The sequence below is a fragment of the Dendropsophus ebraccatus genome, chromosome 1 (genome assembly GCF_027789765.1).
Source record: "Dendropsophus ebraccatus isolate aDenEbr1 chromosome 1, aDenEbr1.pat, whole genome shotgun sequence".
In the NCBI taxonomy this organism is placed as follows: domain Eukaryota; kingdom Metazoa; phylum Chordata; class Amphibia; order Anura; family Hylidae; genus Dendropsophus; species Dendropsophus ebraccatus.
The window spans coordinates 25302778-25319811 of NC_091454.1; the positions used below are offsets into that span (position 1 = coordinate 25302778).

A 17034-nucleotide genomic window follows, 5' to 3' on the forward strand; every position below is an offset into this window, starting at 1 on the left:
GGAATCTAATGTGTGTTCACCTTAAAGTGGAGTGACCAACCACAACTTTTTCCATGGCTCTGTTTTGATAGAAACCCTTTAAGACACCGAGATGTGGCTTACTCATAGGACTACACAGTGACTTCCATGACATTTTCCTAGTCAAAGTCATACAAACTGTACGCTATCTTTGCAAGCTAGACATAGAATCATACAGACTAGAAGAAAACGTGTTTCACAGTCACATGTGCCATTTGCACAGATTGATTATTCATCCACATGACGGTCTGTGTGTGTAAATGGAAAAAGTGATCAATTCTGCCTGAGGGAACTCCTGTGACTTGATCAGTCTCCTCCTGATCAGCTTTACCAGTGTAGGGATATAGGGACTGTATTTGGGCAGAGAAGACCTGACTATAGAGAATACTACAGCTGGTGAGGATCTTATGTGTATGGGGGGGCTCTCCCTGGACAGGCGGTGATGGGGATAGCAGGATCGGGCATGTTGGATTTCAGCTCTTGATTCTGAAATTCGCCAGTGCCGGATGAATGAGCGTTTGACCGACGTGTGTTGAAGGAAAAGCTAAACTTTCAACACAGTACTAGCATGTCAGAAACTGATCGGTGGGGGTCTGGGGGCTCGGATCAATAAATTCGTATAGGAGACTTTAATTGAATCTGAAGACAGGTGAGTAGAAAGGGGGACGAGTGCTTTGTTCTGGGGACAGGTGGGGGTCTCAGCACCTGGACTCTGGTGCTGGTACAAACTTTTGACTTGTAAAATGTTTAGGTTCACTTTATCACCCTACAGGTATAATAAGCTGTAAACGCATCTGTGTTAAAGGGATAGTTCACCAAAAAATGTTTCCTTCCAAATCAACTGGTGCCAGAAAGTGCCACAGATTTGTAATTTACTTCTATTAAAAAAAAAAAATCTTGAGTCTTCCAGTACTTATCAGCTGCTGTATGTCCTGCTGGAAGTGGTGTCTGGAGAGCAGGAGGATTTGCTCCTGCTCTGAACAGTTCCTCACATGGACAGAGGTGGCAGCAGAGAGCACTGTGTCAGACTAGAGAGAGTACACCACTTGCAGCAGGACATACAGCAGCTGATAAGTACGGGAAGACTCAAGATTTCTTATTAGAAGTAAATTACAAATCTCTAGCACTTTCTGATACCAATTGAATTGAAAAAAAAATCCTTTAAAGAAGTCCCCATCATAGTGAGTGATAATATCTAATATCTATCTGAAGAGGCCGCGGCACTAATAAACTAGAGGTGCCCTTTTTGCCCTCCTGCTTCATTTCAATGGGTCTGTCTGGCACAATGCTAAGGATCAAAAGGTGGGTCCCAAGGGTCGGTCAGTAACTGATGGCATAACCACAACAGCCAAAACACAAGAGTAAACGTGTATATATATATATATATTTTTTTTTTCTTTATTTAATAAGGTGCGGTTTACAGCAAACCACCTGCCTAAAAATTTTATAAGGGTCCATTTACACAGAAAGATTATCTGCCAAAGATTTGAAGCCAAAGCCGGGAACAGACTATAAATAAAGATCAAGTTATAAAGGAAAGCCTGAGATTTCTCCTGTTTTCAAATCCACTCCTGGCTTTGGCTTCAAATCTTTGGCAGATAATCTTTCTGTCTAAATGGACCCTAAGGGCCCTATTACACGGGACGATTATCGTGCGGAAAATCGTTAAATCGTTCGAATTTAAACGATAATTGTTTTGTGTAATTGCAGGCAACGATCGAAAAATCGTTCGTATGTCGTTGATCTAGATCTGAACCTAAAATTATCGATAATCGTTCGCTGTAATTCCACATTCGTCGTTCGCTCAAGTTCTGCATTTTTTCACTAATTGTTCAGTGTAATTGCACATTGTTTTTTGTTTTCCTGGGATCAGAAGGAATAAACGATCATAGTAACGATCGTAACTAATAATTATCGTTCTATTATCGTGTAATATGGTGAACGATTATGGTACTTTTACACGGAGCGATAATTCGCCCGATCGCACGATTAACGATTTAGAATGAACAATGTTTTTTTTCATAACGACCAGCGTTTACACGGAACGATACATTGTACGGAAAAATCGTTTTGCGATCGCTTAAGCCTTTCTCACACATGGGTGAAATCGTTGAAAGAATGTTTACACGGAACAATCTGCGAATTTTTTGCGAACGATCAATGACGATTTGAGAAACTGTTGAAACATAAAAATGAACGATTTCTTGCTCGTCGCTTGATCGTTCGCTGCGTTTACACGTACGATTATCGTTCGAATTCGACCGTTATCGTGTAAATTCGAACGATAAATCGTTCCGTGTAAAACCACCATTACAGGTTAACGATAAACAATCTCGTTTGCGATCGTTTATCGTTAGTCGTTAAAAATCGCAACATGTAATAGGACCCTAATGCTGCGTTTACACGGAGCGATAATTCGCCCGATCGTACGATTTCGAAGTAACGATTTTTTTTTATAACGATCAGCGTTTAGATGGAACAATACACCGCACGGAAAAATCGCTTTGCGATCGCTTAAGCCTATCTCACACATGGAACGATCTGCGAATTTTTTCCGAACGACCAACGACAATTTGAGAAGACGTTCAAAGATCAAAATGAACAATTTCTCGCTGTGTTTACACATACGATTATCGCTCGAATTCGATCGTTATCGTGCAAATTCGCACGATAATCGTTCCGTTAAAGAGAGCTTCATTAATAATCAACCTATGCAAATGAGATGGTAAATTAACTATGATAGAATCCTACATACACAGTATACCCCAATGATACCCCATTTTGCTGTATTCTATGGATCGGGACAGGATGTGGAACCTTTGGCTCTCCAGCTGTTGCAAAACTACAATTCCCAGCATGCCTGGACAGCCGAAGGCTGTCCAGGCATGCTGGGAATTGTAGTTTTGCAACAGCTGGAGAGCCAAAGGTTCCCCATCCCTGGACTAGGTCTTCAGCTGTTGCAGAACTACCATTCCTAGTATGCAAAGAAAGAAAAGCATGCTGGGAGTTGTAGTTTTGCAGCAGCCGTAAAGCAACATGTTGATAATGATAGCTAATCAAGATGATGGATGCTGCTATAAGTAAACTGTCCAATCACAGACTGCAGCAATAAACAGTCACTATACAGAGAATCAGATACAAACAGTCACTATACAGAGAGAGGCTCAGAGAGAAGAAGCTAACAATGCATCATATACAGACCTGGTGCTGCTGAGTGTAGAGAGCAGTGCGATCAGCAGGTTCCCATATCCATGAATAGCGACTATCGCGACCACCAGTATACTCACCACTTCCTGCAACACATACACTGGAAATTCCCGTCTGCAGCCAATCAGCGGCTTCTCCCGGAGACGCCTCCCTGTAGGACGGCCGTCCTCCCCAGACACGCCCCCCTGGCGGGCGTCCTCCCTAGACACGCCCCGCTGGTGGGCGCGCTCTTGGACACGCCCCCCTGTTGGCCGCCTTCTCTGGACGCGCGCCACTGCGCAGACTCTGTGATAGACTCTGTGATAACGCGACGCATTCCTAGCAGACTGTGCACACAGGGCAGCGCACAAAAAGCGCTGGTGGTAACGCACAGGCGCTTTTGTTGAGAAATGTGATGATAGAGGCAGAAAACACTGAGGTGTCTGCAAAGTGAACGTGAAAACAGTCCCATCACCCGCCCAATGCCATAATGCAAGATAATTCCGTAGTCTGAACCCTCCCATAGCCGAACTATGTCGAGTATATAGTATCCCCTATGTAGAGCCCCCTCCCTCACCAGTAGCAAGTCCCCACAATATTTAGCCCCACCCCCATGTTGAAAGACAAACAACAGCAACGATCAGCCGACATGAACGATGCTGATCATTGCCTTCTATTACACGGGACGATTATCGTCCGAATACGACAGCTAATCGTTAGGTGTAATAGGACCTTAAGGCTGGGTTCACACTGCGTTTTGGCAATCCGTTTAACATAAACGTTTTATGGAAAAAACGGATGAAGTTGTGTGTCATCCGTTTGGCTCCGGTTTTCCATTGACTTCCATTATAAAAATAAACGGATCGAAATGCATGTTTTTTTTTTTTTTGTTTTTTTTTTAAACAGAAACAAAAGTTTTTTGTTTTTTTTTGTCCGTTAAAAGTAACTAATTAAAAAAGACATACATTGAACAGATTGTAAGTAGGTGGCATCCCTCCATATAGGTAATCCCCTCATAGGTAGTCTCCCATGTAGCTAATCCCCTTATAGGTAGCCCCCCATGTAGGTTATCCCCTTATAGGTAGCCCCCCATGTAGGTTATCCCCTTATAGGTAGCCCCCCATGTAGGTTATCCCCTTATAGGTAGCCCCCCATGTAGGTTATCCCCTTATAGGTAGCCCCTCATGTAGGTTATCCCCTTATAGGTAGCCCCCCCATTATGTAGGTTATCCCCTTATAGGTAGCCCCCCATGTAGGTAATCCCCTTATAGGTAGCCCCCCCATTATGTAGGTTATCCCCTTATAGGTAGCCCCCCATGTAGGTAATCCCCTTATAGGTAGCCCCCCCATTATATAGGTTATCCCCTTATAGGTAGCCCCCCATGTAGGTAATCCCCTTATAGGTAGCCCCCCCATTATGTAGATTATCCCCTTATAGGTAGCCCCCCATGTAGGTTATCCCCTTATAGGTAGCCCCCCCCCATTATGTAGGTTATCCCCTTATAGGTAGCCCCCCATGTAGGTAATCCCCTTATAGGTAGCCCCCCATTATGTAGGTTATCCCCTTATAGGTAGCCCCCCATGTAGGTTATCCCCTTATAGGTAGCCCCCCCCCCCATTATGTAGGTTATCCCCTTATAGGTAGCCCCCCATGTAGGTAATCCCCTTACAGGTAGCCCCCCATTATGTAGGTTATCCCCTTATAGGTAGCCCCCCCCATGTAGGTAATCCCCTTATAGGTAGTCTCCCATGTAGGTTATCGCCTTATAGGTAGCCCCCCATGTAGGTTATCCCCTTATAGGTAGCCCCCCATGTAGGTTATCGCCTTATAGGTAGCCCCCCATGTACTGTAGGTAATCCCCTTATAGGTAGCCCCCCATGTAGGTTATCCCCTTATAGGTAGCCCCCCATGTACTGTAGGTAATCCCCTTATAGGTAGCCCCCCATGTAGGTTATCCCCTTACAGGTAGCCCCCATGTACTGTAGGTAATCCCCTTATAGGTAGCTCCCCATGTAGGTTATCCCCTTAAAGGTGGCCCCCCATGTACTGTAGGTAATCCCCTTATAGGTAGCCCACCATGTAGGTTTTCCCCTTATACGTAGCCTCCTCATCATGTAGGTAATCCCCTTATATGAAGCCCCCCCCCCCCAGTGGTCCCTTATAGGTAGACCCCCTATGAAGATATCCCCCTGTAAGTAGTGGTAGTAATATAATCCTGGTATCATATCTATAAGAGGGTTATGGTGGATAGCCAGTCAGTTGTCTGATGACGCTCTACAGCTCTGGTCACATTACATTATATGAAAGCATTTGGCACTTATGTCACATGTAGCCATAGCGCCCCTTATCACTGTGGATGCTGAAGGAGTCAGCCACCATAGCAGCGATGTACAGTCCGCACTTATCTATACAGTAAAACAACGTACTATACGGCACCTGTTACCCCACAGTATGGCTTACAGTGCCAGAGATCTGCCAATATTTCCTATGTATAGCTCCAGCATATAGCAGAAGCACCAATGTAACCTCCAGTATGTATGGAGCTCTGTAAACCAGTCTAGGAGGGGCTGGGAGGTGAGGAGGAGTGTGGCACTTGAACAGCTTGGCTCCGCCTTCTTGACACTAAGTAAAAAAAAAAAAAAAAAAAAAGGCACTTTTATAGGTTTGGCAACCACCATCATCTCCTGGAAAGGAGCAGTTTGCTTTTATACCCTAACAGCTATATAAGGACCCTGTTCTCATGAATTATGGGGGATAGTTTATTGCAGCATTCTACATTATTATGGTCTCCTCTGATCATTGGGTATAACCGATTGCCTGGTTGATCCGACGCATTGCAAGAGATTGATGTCGACATGTGCGACGTGTAAAATGTTATGGCCGCTTTCTTACAGAGACAGCACCGCTCTTGTCTCCAGTTCAGGTGCGGTTTGCAATTAAGCTCCATTCACTTCAATGGAACTGAGCTGCAAAACCCGCACCCAAACTGGAGACAAGAGCGGTGCTGTCCCTGGAAGAAAGCAGACATGCTTTTCTTATAGTGGATAACCCCTTTAACACTTTAACTTGCAAGGTGTGCTGAGAAATGTCATCTCTGAATAGTTGTGTGACTAGGTTATCCAATGTCTATCACAGGATGCTGTCACTCAGGAGTAACTGATACTGAACACGTCACATACCGGTATGTCACACCTGTGACCCCCATATCCATACTAGAGATAATAGAGGGAGATAGTGTTTAGAATCCTTATCATAGAGTTGAGTGCAGTTACAAAGAGCGTCTCTCTCTTTGGAGGACCTGTCCTGTCCTGCATTACACAGGCAACTCACTGATTTATATTGCAGCTGTGCAATACCTGATCCTCCCTGTGATGGCGCTGCAGGGAAATTACAACACTTGCACAGGTAGTATCTCATTACTCTGGGCCACTTATGATCAGCTGATCGACCTTTCTAATAAGTAGGGATGTTACACTACGATCTATTTATCGGCTATGGACATGGGCCACATATCTACCTTCACTTTTACATTTGTACTTGTTTCACTTTGATTCATCCTTTTACTTTTTCTTTGTGCTCCTGTTACTGGGTGCACAGTCTCTTTTATTAGTTTATATTGTATGACTGTTATAGTGCATGTAGGTGTTTTACATTGTTTGCACCTTGTGATCACATGTTCTTTTGTTCATGTTGTAGTTTTTTTTTTACTGGAAGGACCAGTGAGCACAACATGATGCTGCATTGTGGTCTGTAGTATATGAAGCCTTAGGTAAGTATTACACAGGTGCACAATATCAGCACAGATCTACTGGATCACTGCAGGTTTAAAGGGGTACTCCAGAAAATAAAAGTTATACAGATTTGTAAATTACGTCCATATAAAAATGTCAAGTCTTCCAGTACTTACCAGCTGCTGTATGTCCTGCAGGAGAACCTTTAAAGGGGTACTCCAGGGCTTAAAAATATTTAAATCAACATGTGTCAAAATTATATAAATTAGTAATTTACTTCTATTCAAAAATCTTAAGTTTTCTAGTACTTATCAGCTGCTGTATATCCTGCAGGAAGTGGAGTATTCTTTCCAGTCTGATACAGTGCTCTCTGTCTATGTGAGGGCCTGTCTAGAGTAGTATGAAATCCCCATAGAAAACCTCTCCTGCTCTGGACAGTTCCTGACATGGACAGAGGTGGCAGCAGAGAGCACTGTGTCAGACTGGAAAGAATACACCACTTCCTGCAGGACATACAGTAGCTGATGAGTACTGGAAGACTTGAGATTTTTAAATAGAAGTAATTTATTTTTGTCCAGAGTACCCCTTTAAGGAGTCCATTACACCGATAAGTTATTGAACAATCACAAGATTATTTGTGTTATCCATTATGCATTATGAATTTACACAATGGGTGTAGTCACTCGGGAATTATTGTATTGAATGTCATATATCACATGTGAAAGCAAAAGATAAAAACCTAACATATTATCTGCATGATTCATAGTCTGAGGATTGTGCAACCAATGGGACTGAAGCCTGGGTCCCATCATCTGTTACTAGAGAGACAGGAGCAGTCTCTCTTTTTGACACCTACAATGGTATAACATCTCACTATAGAGCTGTAATACCAGGCATAGCCACTACTGACGGTGTGGAGCTGTGGAAAAACGACATGTTGAAAAAAAATAGTGAACGACTCAACGACGATTTCGCTGTTGTGTTTCGCTCGTTTACAGCTATTCCACAGAACGAATATCGTTAACGAGCGGTCGTTTGAACGATTTTATGAACGATAATCGTTCAAAAAAGTTCTGTGGAATAGGGCCTTAAGGGTTTTTTGTAGCAGAGTCCCTGTGGTGATGAGTCAGTCCCATTGTTAGGACCTTGATGTGTGGAAGAATCCAGCAGTTCTATTTCGCTGCAGCGCCTCCACAGGAGAAATGAAGCATTACACAATTCACAATGTTTCTCCATTCTAGCTAAGAAATATGGTCCCTGAGTGAGAGACCTCAACCCTCATAGCTGGCTCCATGCATACAAAGTGGCATAGCCCTGCAGTCTTTGGGCTTTTACCCATTGCCCACTTGCTTTGTTTAGACATATCACACATTGCAGAATTTGCCCCCATAAGTTAGTCCAGTTTTTCACCATTGGACTTGGTATTTATGCTCACAGATTTTTACGGAAAATTCCTGCCCGACCCCTTTTGTTCTCAGAGAGATAAACCGCAGCCAGGGCTTTCTGGCTGCGACTTACGTTTCTCCTTCCTAAAGAACACAAGAACACTACATTGTGCATAAGATTCCTGTTTATGGGGAGGATAAGAGAGATTGTTCGTTCATCTGGTATTAAAGATGTATAGGGACCTTGCTCAGAAAAGCAGCTATGACTCTTGGAAGCTTTAATTATTTCCTTGGAGGAGGGAAACCCCATAGATGACTTTATGGTTCGTATGTAGAAGTACCAAAAAACTTTTGCACTAAAGGACTGTAAAGTCCGGTCGGACCAGGGATGTGTTACTATAAAAATAAAAACATGTGGACATGTACTGTATTTGGGATACTCTTGTGCTGGTCACATTGTTTTGTGAGTAGCATAAGTAAGTGTGTTCACATTCCTTACTGACAGCATCTCCCTGTGTACCTCATAGAACTAAAATTAGATTCCCCTCCTTCAGGCTGGGCTGTCCTGCTCTATGGTGAGTCTGTCCATAAGATGGCCGACATGGAGGAGCATGTGACCGTGCCCCATGCCAGTGGTGGACACTGGGGGGGGGGGGCATGGTCACATGATCCGCCATGTTGGCCATCTTATGGACAGACTCACCACAGAGTAGGACAGCACAGCCTGGAGAAAAGGAGTCTGGTTTAAACTCTTTGTGGTACACAGGGGGCTGCTGTCAGTATATACAGTGAGTACACTTACTAATACTGTACACTAAACTATTTTACTATAAAGTGGCCAACCCCTTTAAAGGGTTGCACATTTTAGGAAAAAACAAAAATGTACTGTATATACCCTTCCGACTCTCCCTACCCTAATGGCAGATATAGGGATAGGTGGAGTCTGGCAGGATCTATGTCTTTTCTTCCTATTCATCAAACATTTGACCACATATGTATGAGGAATTAGGATCAGCCGACAATTATCTACAGGCAGCTCAATGTCAATTGTTTAATCATTAGTAATCTATTGTGTTTATATATATATATATATATATATATATATATATATATATATATATATATATAGGTCCATTATCATTATTCTTTCCTGGCCTAAATTCCAAACATCCTTCCCATCTACATGTCCAACTTCGGAGATTCCCTTTGTCTCTGAATTCAGAAGTGGTCACCATCTCCTCCATTGACCACCCTCCAGTTGTCTAATTCTTATTTGTCCGATCTTGGGACTTGTGGTAGTAATACAAGTGTCACGCAAGAAACTCACTCTGGGACTTTTTATTGCAATTTTTTTTGCTAATTTTGATAAAATTATATCATGGTTTCTGCTTCTCTCCTTAAATAGACTCTGTCAGTAGGTTTATGGTGTCCTATCTAAGGGTAGCATAAACTAGTGACAGAGAAGCTGAACAGAATGATCCCTTACATTGTTCTGTGCAGAGATATCCTCCTGAATAACATGGACAATAAGTAGTCCTCTCCATGAAGTGCATGAGCCCAGTAGTCCTGGATATTCATGAGAAGCAGAAAACTCCGCCCACCAGCTGCTGATTGGCAGTTATCTATCCATTCTGTGTATAGGCAGTCAACTGTCAATCAGCAGCTGGAGGGCGGGGGGAGGGGTGTGTCAAAAGTCCAATTCTCCTGCATATAAGGAGAACTGCTGACCAGAATGATGTAAGTAATACATCGATCTGTTCAGCATTTCTGTCCTCATTTAAGGCGGAATAAACCTAGTGACAGATTCCCTTTAACTGCATTGTATATATATTTTGAATCTCATCTATATGTAAATATCAGAAAGACGTCTTACGGGTACACAGTGTTCATCCGTTGCTGACTGTTTTGCGTATCTAAACATGAAAGGTTCATACTCTTCATTTGTACCTGGAGACTTCCAGCTGCTTTGCATACTGTAGCTCATAGTCATAGATTTCCTCTGTATCAGGCAGAGTTGAGAACATTCCGTATTATAGACTTGCTCCCCTGCAGAGTGTACTAACCTTGTTGTCTCTCTTGCATTGTCATAATTCTTCAGAACATGGATACATCAACGCGTTTCAGCCATTTATGGTGACTGGTATCTTATCAGTTATAAAGCCACTGCATGGATCCTATGTTTTTCATGGAACACGCTTAGTTTACTATCATTAATTCTTGTTGCTACTTTGCTTTTGGTAGTATTATGGTGGGAACATATTCTGCAGGGTCAGAGAGCATGCTTTTCCAAGGTGAATCGATGACCCATTCCATTCAGTTCTGGCTGGTGGAGGAGATGTGTTGGTGCGGGGAGAGTTTTCTTGGTGCACCCTGGCTCCTCTGATACCTGTAGATGTAGGTTTGGTAGGGATTATGGCTAACCAACTTCTATCCTTCATGATAGTTGTTTCCTCTTTGGCAGATGGACACCTTCATCAGGTCAATGCACCATGCCACAAGGGTTGTATAATCGTGCATTATAGCCAGTCAGCCAGCCAGCCAGTTTCCTATATTTTACTGGCCCAAGCAGGTCCTTATCCTGTACATCAGGCATGTCAAACTCTGGCCCGTGGTGCCATTATTTTTGGCCCGCAGAGGAAATCAGTTGATTTCCGACAGCTGGCCCGCTGATGGGACAGTGCAGGTAGCTATAATATGGGCAGTCTGGATGGCTGTCAGGACCATATTAGTGAGTCGCAATAAAAGCTGTGTTTCGGCACAGGTAGCGCGGTGACATCATTGCACACGCTGCCTATGGCGAGCCGGGAAAGGTTAAGTCCATGTGGGACAATAAAGGGGAGTAGTAGTTACTATTAGGGTAATTAACAACTATATGAGGGATTATTGGGGGGACTGAGTATTATATGGTGCAGTATTGAGGGGGCTGAGTACTATATGGGGCACTGCTGGGGGTAATGATTACTATTTGGGTCACTATTGTAGGGGATGAGTACTATATATGGCACTATTATGAGATTACCTACTACATGGGGGAAATAATGGGGTAACCACTGTGTGAGGACAGCTACTTTGTGGGGCAGTATAAGGGGGTATTATTAAGGGAGCTAATACCGCATGAGCTACAGAAGGAGACATTTTTTAAATATTGGTTACCATGGATGGGGAGCTTGTGTATAGGTAGGTGGGATTTGCAATAAAAGTGCAGTGCCTAAGGTGAACTATAGATATGACATAGGGGTCAAGTTCTATGGATAGCCTGGGGCCTATGGTTTAGTTAATGTGCCATTGGCATCCACATCACTCGTACGTACCGCCCCTTATGCTGCATGCATCCTGCCATAGAGGAGCCAGCATACTAGGTTGCAACCCAGCCATCCCCATAGGACACTGGTACGTGCATCAGGGGCGGTACATGCGGCAGAGACATGGATGCTACCCTGACAGTGCCAGAAATGCCACACCCTCGCTTCAACAAATAGCAAGATTCGTCTGTGACTTTGTCCAATTTTTTCATTTTGTCTGCGTATTTGAGTTTTGCACCCCTGCTATAGATCATCTTTGGGACAAGGTAGAACGGACTGTCCAAATAATTTGGTACCGCTATCTAATGCGCCATCACTGGAGCATGCTCGCGTCCGATCGTTCGGCATTTGACTCTCGGTCTCCGGAGAAGTCTAGGAAGTCATGGAAAACATGGATACAGCCTATGGCTCATCTCCAGCTGCAACCAATGTTCGTATGGGCCAATAGTCCTGCAGAACAATTGTAACACCTAGTGGAAAAACACTATGAAATTCTGAAGGCCGACGGGGGTCCAGCAAATTACTAGATAGGGGGCTCTAATAATGTGGCCATTCAATCTATATTCCCATAGGTCATACACATGACTCAAGCTAACACCATCATAGGGATGTGTAGTGCTAGCAGAACAGGTTCTTAGACCCCCAGCTGGGTCAGGACCTGGGTATGGATTATACATGTTTGGATTGGACTTGCATTTCCTTGCCTTGATTTATAGTCTTCGATAATTTCACTGTATACTATACTGTTTTTGCTGGCATCAAATAGCAGATTATCGGACTCTCTTGACCACTGCATGCAACATTAGAAAGATTTTTTTTTTATCTTGCTCAGCAATATTGTTAGTCACATAGGTGGATATAATTAGAACAAATATGGGATCCAAAGGTCATTGCGTGCACATGCTAACCCATAGATTTTTTTTTCCTTTCATCTGTATACATCATACTACCCATATGGATAGATTATAAACAGTCCGCAGTGAATGCCTCGCCTAGCGGAGTTGTTTTGTCCTTTTTCATTGGTGCTTTGTCTATTTATGCTCTTTGCCTGAGGCCATGGGGAAATCCATGCTCAACCTGCTCCAAGTGGCGTTTCCACATTGTGTTCAGTTTTACTGTTGTCCAGGTAAGAGGTTTGTATTGTATAGCCAGATCCAATTCTTCTTCATCTTGAAGCATTGTAAGGACAGACCAACAATTAAAAAAATCATGGAAACCCCCTTGTATTTTCTAAATTCAGCAGTTCATCAGGTTGAGGTTTGTCTTTATAAACCCTTACTGGCTATAAATAAGTGGTTTGTGCTTTTATGTGGGTTAGACCAACACTTTTCATCTGCCATTTCCTCTTATTAAAGGAAATGAATTGGAGAAGCCTGAAATGGAGCTAGCTGCCATCTTGCAAAATCCAACTATACTGTATATGTATGTTTAGTGCGTGACTTTTCCCAGAGGACCATGGGGCAGACGTCATCTCAGAGAAAAAAAAAATCTTCCCAGTTAGAATAAAACTCGGATAAATTAGCCTTCTCCACCATCCAGTCACTATACATCATAATATATTTGCAGATCTACAAGTGTCACTGCTCTTACAGTAAAGAACCCTCTACTATGCTGGTAATGAAGTCATCTTTCACCTAGAGTTTTCCCCCTTATTTTGTTACAGCAGGGATGTGGAACCTTCGGCCCTCCAGCTGTTGCAAAACTACAATTCCCATCATGCCTGGACAGCCGAAGCTTTAGCTTCGGCTGTCCATGCATGGTGGGGATTGTAGTTTGTTACAGGAACAAAGAACAGCAGTCTGTGAAAGAGGAAAAATATCTGACACAGGGCTCTCTGCTGACCAGAGCAGTAGGAAATCCACATAGAAACCTCTCCTGCTCTGGACAATTCCTGTCACGGACAAAGGTGGCAGCAGAGAGCACTGTGTCAGACCTGAGAGAATACACCACTTCCTGCAGGACATACAGCAGCTGGTAAATACTGAAAGACTTGAGATTTTTATATGGAAGTAATTTACAAATCTGTATAACTTTTTGACACCAGTTGATTTGAAAGTATTTTTTTTCTCTGGAGTACCCCTTTAAACCTGCAGTGACCACTAGATCTGTGCTGATATCGTGCGCCTGTGTAATACTAACATAAGGCTTCATACATTACAAGTTACAATGCAGCTTCATGTTAAAATATAAAAAATAAAAATAACTTCAGCGCGCTGTATAAATATATGGAGAATTAGAACAGTAGTCACTGACTAACGGAAATAGAATGCAAACTGCAACATGAACAAAAGAACATGTGATCACAAGGTGCAAACAATGGAAAACACCTACATGCACTATAACAGTCATACAATATATACTAAGAAAAGAGACTGTGCACCCAGCAACAGGAGCAAAAAGAAAAAGTAAAAGGATAAATAAAAGTGAAACAAGTACAAATGTAAAAGTGAAGGTAGATATGTGGCCCATGTCCATAGCCGATAAATAGATCGTAGTGTAACATCCCTACTTATTAGAAGGGTCGATCAGCTGATCATAAGTGGCCCAGAGTAATAAGATACTACCTGTGCAAGTGTTGTAATTTCCCTGCAGCGCCATCACAGGGAGGATTAGGTATTGCACAGCTGCAATATAAATCAGTGAGTTGCCTGTGTAATGCAGGACAGGACAGGTCCTCCAGAGAGAGAGACGCTCTTTGTAACTGCACTCAACTCTATGATGAGGATTCTAAACACTATCTCCCTCTATTATCTCTAGTATGGATATGGGGGTCACAGGTGTGACATGTCGGTATGTGACGTGTTCAGTATCAGTTACTCCTGAGTGACAGCATCCTGTGTTACTAGTCATGCGACTATTCAGGTTTCAGAGATGAAATTTCTCAGCATACCTTGCAAGTTATAGCGTTAAAGGGGTTATCCAGCGTTAGAAAAACATTGACGTTTTCTTCCAGGACAGCGCCGCTCATGTCTCCAGTTTAAGTGCAGGTTTTGCAGCTCAGTTCCACTGAAGTGAATGGAGCTTAATTGCAAACCGCACCTGAACCCAAAGACAAGAGCGCTGCTGTCTCTGAAAGAAAGTGGACATGTTTTTCTAAAATAACCTTTTACTTGTCACATGGAAGTTTCTCTATGGAATCAATCTCCTGCAATGAGTTGGATCAGCCAGACAAAGCTGTACACTTCACCGGGATCCCATGTGGCGCCGCAAATAACTGACATGTAAGTTTTCTGCGGCCGCAATTCAATGAATTGCGGCCGTAGTAGGTAACCCTATCAGTTCACACAATGAAGCGAGCGGCTCCCGCATCAGAACCCTGCGGCCGGAAAGATCATCTGGCAAGTACTGACTCCCTGCCTGGCCACCGCTCTCCCCCCACACATACCAGCTCCCAATGCATCCTGGTGTCCGCACTGACCGTCCTCTCCCACACGTGCTGGCCAGAAAGCATCGGGAGCCGGTATGTGTGGGGGGAGAGCGGCGGCCAGGCGGGGAGTCAGCCCTGGGATAGGGGGGAGGTTCCCCAGATCCTGAAAGGAGGAGGAGGAGGGGGGAGCGCTCCTGTGTGATGAGCGGCTCCCTCCTGCGTCCGGTGGCAGGCAAGTGATAGCCATAACCCAGCTACTACTCCCATCACCTGCTCATACTATGAGCAGATGATGGGAGCAGTAGTTCAGTGTATATAAAATAGCTTTGTTGTTTCTTATCCTGCATAACCCCATCAAACACACTAAAAAGGGACAAAAAGCGGTTTCTAAAACAGTGCGTAAAACATACCTATGAAGTGATTTACTTCTAGAACGTGGGAAAATACCGACACCTACTACCAGATCTTGGCTAATGGTGGAGCGGGCCGCATTGCAACACTTTATACTTTCCAACGGGAAACAAAAATGCAATGAACACCAGTGACTAATGTGATGCAGTGATGCAGCAGTGTGCGGCCGCCATCACCTGACAAGGTGGAGAGCAGGAGTCTGGGCCCCAAATGTGCAGCGAGAACAATATAGAGGCATCTAGGCTGAGGGTCAACCAGAGCAAAGCTAAAGGAAGGGCATGTATAGGGTCTGTAGGTGTAGCCACCAGCAACAAGAATTAAAGGGGTACTCCCATGAAAATCCTTTTCTTTGAAATCAACTGGTTTGAGAAAGTTATATAGATTTGTAATTGACTTCTATTTAAAAATCTCTAGTCTTCCCATACTTATCAGCTGCAGGATGTGGTGTATTATTTCCAGTCTGACACAGTGCTCTCTGCTGCCACCTCTGTCTATGTCAGGAACTGTCCAAAACAGGAGAGGTTTTCTATGGGGATTTGCTGCAGCTCTGGACACAGTGTTGGACTGGCCCACCAGAGCATTCTCCGGTGGGCCCCCAGCTTTACAACATGCACAAACACTGATTCACATGTCTTTTCTCACTGTTTCTTCATTGGTGGGCCCCTAGGATCATTTTCTCTGGTAGGCTCCAGATACCGCAGTCTGGCACTGTCTGGACAGTTCCTGGCATGGATAGAGGTGGCAGCAGAGAGAACTGTGTCAGACTGGAAAGAATACACTAATTCCCGCAGGACATACAGCAGCTGATAAGTACTGGAAGACTTGAGATTTTTTAACAGAAACAAATTACAAATCTTTGGCACTTTTTGGCACCAGTTGATTTGAAAGAATTTTTTTAATGAACTACCCCTTTAAGTAGGTACAGTGAAGTGATGTGAGGGTTACAGTGGTACAATCAGTTTCTTCAATCACTATTCTTACCTGGTTTATCCCCTCCATGTGCAGTGCTCCCACCCTGGTCCTCCATGCCACCTTTACCTGCCCAGTTAGTGTCTTCAGGGGTCTTGTGCCATGTACTGCTGAGGTCTGTGGTTGACTACATGGTATACGGTACATCATCTTCGCAGAGCAGTAAACACTATTGGCGGAGAGAAGCAGCACTGGACCCAGAGATGTCGATAAGTGATGATTGCTTTTTTTTCTGACAAGACTGTATTTTTCTTAAAGATAATGCAGAGAATTCCAAAAAATTCCAAGAACGTCCGCAGATTGTCAGTGAAAGTATAAAACTATGTGATGTAACATCGGCCTGGATGAGGCTTCTATGGAGAAAATAGGAACCTGAAACAACTGAACATTCTTCTCCTTAGAAATGTTTAGGCAACAGCGCCACCTAGTGTTATGGTAACCATTAAGCTTGTGTGCCTCATCTGAAAACTGTAACTATCAAGACTGCAGTGACACTGTCAAGTAAATTCACACTGTTTGGATTACATTGGTCTTCTTTTAAGCTGGGTTCACACTATGTATATTTGAGGCTGTATTTGTGAGGCTGTATAGCAACCAAAACCAGGAGTGGATTGAAAACACAGAAAGGCTCTGTTCACATAATGTTGTAATTGAGTGGATGGCC

The 17034-nt window shown here is 43.5% G+C and overlaps 1 protein-coding gene across 2 annotated transcripts in view; it reads right to left on the reverse strand.

Moving 5' to 3' along the window:
- The window catches only part of TNIP1 (TNFAIP3 interacting protein 1), a 43686-nt gene extending 40360 nt beyond the window's left edge, over positions 1-3326 (reverse strand). Inside the window, exon 1 of one of the 2 annotated variants that reach the window (XM_069969122.1) lies at positions 3306-3326. The gene's annotated coding sequence lies outside the window, so the exon portion shown is untranslated. Of the gene's footprint in view, positions 1-3219 lie in introns of both variants that reach the window. The other variant, XM_069969121.1, reaches the window with a different exon arrangement.
- Positions 3327-17034: the final 13708 nt, after the last annotated feature.